This window comes from Stegostoma tigrinum, chromosome 12, assembly GCF_030684315.1.
Source record: "Stegostoma tigrinum isolate sSteTig4 chromosome 12, sSteTig4.hap1, whole genome shotgun sequence".
In the NCBI taxonomy this organism is placed as follows: Eukaryota; Metazoa; Chordata; class Chondrichthyes; order Orectolobiformes; family Stegostomatidae; genus Stegostoma; species Stegostoma tigrinum.
Window position 1 is genome coordinate 79,258,834 of NC_081365.1, and position 2,994 is coordinate 79,261,827.

The 2,994-nt window shown below is 41.4% G+C and overlaps 1 non-coding gene across 1 annotated transcript; it reads left to right on the top strand.

The window, feature by feature from the left end:
• Positions 1–294: 294 nt before the first annotated feature.
• Positions 295–367, top strand: trnar-ccg (transfer RNA arginine (anticodon CCG)). Its single transcript has one exon. It is a non-coding gene; the product is annotated as a tRNA-Arg (tRNA).
• Positions 368–2,994: the final 2,627 nt, after the last annotated feature.

A 2,994-nucleotide genomic window follows, 5' to 3' on the forward strand; every position in this document is an offset into this window, starting at 1 on the left:
AAACCCTAAGGCCTCAAAAGCTGTTTACGTTATTGGCTTTCAGCACACCATTCATAACCTTTCTTCACCAACAGAAGACAAAATACACCTCTTAAAGCCATATAGTATCGTCACAATGAAATCAATGGTGCTAATTGTTAATGATTAGAAACCAATCAAACCCAATCACACATCAATCTTTGGGATGAATACAATATGAAAAGAAAGGTCTGACTCACAACAAACATTAAATCATCCATTGATCACAGGAAGATTAAGAAATTAATCATAACCTCTGAGGCATAACCATAACCAGCCCCAGTGGCCTAATGGATAAGGCACTGGCCTCCGGAGCCAGGGACTGTGGGTTCAAGTCCCACCTGGGGTGAAGTAAATTTTGGGTCAGAATTGAATGTCCATATTCCTTACAACAATATTGCCATGTGCTACTTGCCCAAACAAGTTCAGAAATAGAAAAATGGACAGATCAATGCATGTGCAAGAAGCAGGTTTTTAGATTCCTTGATCTCTGGCACTGTCTTTCAGCTAGTCTGGCAGGTGGAGGCGACACAGAATATCAATTAAACAGAGACATATCACGCTACATCAATGAAAGTCAGTTATAGTGTGTTTAACCATTTTGAGTGTCAAGAGAGTAAGGCAAGGCTAGCCGGTCTTTACTTTACTGCTGTGAGTGTAATGGGTGAGACTGATGAGTTAATGGTGTGGACTGACACATGGAAGTATGATAATGTTACCATGACTGGGGAAAGGGCTGGACTAGCAACTCAACATTTCGGGTTGTAGGATCTTCCGGCGAGACAGAGGAGTGTGTGGAAAGGGTGGTGGTGCAGCATTACTAATTAGGGAGTCAATTCCTGCAATAAGGAGAGATGATCTCTCAGAAAGATCCTCAAACAAGACTTAGTGGGTAGAACTTAGGGATGTTAAAGGGCAGCTATTTTACTTGGAATGATACCCCAAAGAGCTCCCAAAAGGAGGAACAAATATGTAAGCAGTTCGCAGAAGCGTGTAAGAGTAATAGTCCAGTAATTATTACTAGGAAATGTCAACTTTACAAACATAAATTAGGATGATCATAGTTTTAAGGATTTGGTGGGGAGGAGGGATCAGATTTCTTGAAAAGCATCCAGGGGAGTATTTGTACCAATATGTCAAAGGCCTAACAAGGGACGGCACAGTGCTGGATCTGGTTCTATGGAAAGAAGCCAGGCGAGTGCTCCATGTGACAGTGGGGGAACATTTAGGTGGTAGTGACCACAACACATCCTGTCTGTATTTGTCCTGGACAAGGGAAAAGATGGTCTTCAAAAGACAGCTTTGGAAAAAGGGGAAGGCAGATTTTATCAAAATAAAGCAGGATCTGGCCACAGTAGACTGGGATCAACTCCTTGTGGGTAAGTCTACAGTGGAGCAATGGAATGGGGGGTGCATTAAAAAAATAGCAGACGAGCGTACATGTCCAACATGTATTTCTTAGAGGGAAATGTAGGAGCAATAAGTTCAGAGATCCCTGGATATCTAGGACAACTCAGGACTGCATGAAGAAGAAGAGTGGGACTTTTAGCAAGTCCAAATACAGGAATTTAGCTGTGGCCATAGAGAAATACAGGTAGGGCAGAGGGAGCTTAAGAAAGCAATTAGAATAGTAAAAAGGGGACATAAGAAAGGAAACATTAATGCTGATTTTTTTCTTCACAGATGCCACCAGACCTACTGAGCTTTTCCAGCAACTTCTGTTTTTGATCCTAAATTACAGGCCAGCGAGTCTCACAACAGTGGTAGGGAAGCTGTTGGAGAAAATTCTGAAGGAGCAATTTAATACCCATTTGAACTGGCATGGGTTAATTCGGGATAGTCAGTATGCCTTTGTCAGAGGGAGGTCATGCTAACAAGTTGTTAGAAGTTTTTGAAAACCTGATTAAGTGTGTGGATGGGAGAAGATCAGTTGATATAGTTCATTTGGATTTTAGTGAAGCTTTTGACAAGGTACCACAGGAGAGATTGATTAAGAAGGTTAAAGCACGTGGAATTCATGGAAACTTGGTGAGTTGGATCAGAAACTGTCTTAGTAATAGGACACTAATAGACTATTTGAGTGATTGGAGGCTGGTGTCCAGCTGTGTACTACGAGGATCAGTTGTGGGACCGTTATTGTTTGTTCTATATAATGACATGTGACAAAAATGTAGAGGGTATGTTAAGCAAATTTTCAGACAACACCAAGATTGGTGGAGTGATTGTAGGTCACAGGAAGATATTGATGGGTTGATCAGATGGGCAGACCAGTGCCAGATGGTTTTTAACCCCAATAAGTGAAGGTGATGCACTTTGGAAGAAGAAACAAAATATGGAAGTATTTAATGAATGGCAAGACACAGGGTTGCCTACAGGACCAGAGGGATCTTGGAGTAATTATTCACTGATCCCCGAAATTGGCAGAGCATGTGAATAGGATAGTAGAGAAGGCATATGGGGCACTTGTTTTCATCGTTTGAGGGAGTCAATCACAAGAGGGCATAGTTTTAGTGTAAGGGGCAGGAGATTCAGCAGGAATTTGGGAAAGAAAAACTTTTCACTCAGCAGATGGTGGGAATTTGGAATGCTCTATTTGGGAAGGTAGTTGGAGGCTGGAAACCTTACAACTTTTAAAAAATATTTGATTGCGTACTTCAAATATCTCAATATTCAAGGATATGGGACAAGTGCGGGAAATTGGGATTATCACACTTGTAGGGATAGTTATGTCGGTGCAGATTCGATGGGCCAAAGGGCCATTTCTGTGCTGTATGAATATATGTAGTTTCTTTCTTTGCAACTAAGTGACTGTAAAGTCTTCTGGTTTTCAAAGATTCGAAGTAACTTCACATAGATATGGCCTCCTTGGCTTCATCAAGTACATCCCTTCACATAGCTGGTGGGCTAGCAAACTGATACACAGCGCATTGACTGCAATATAGCAGCCTGTGATACATTATTAGTTGCTTACTCATT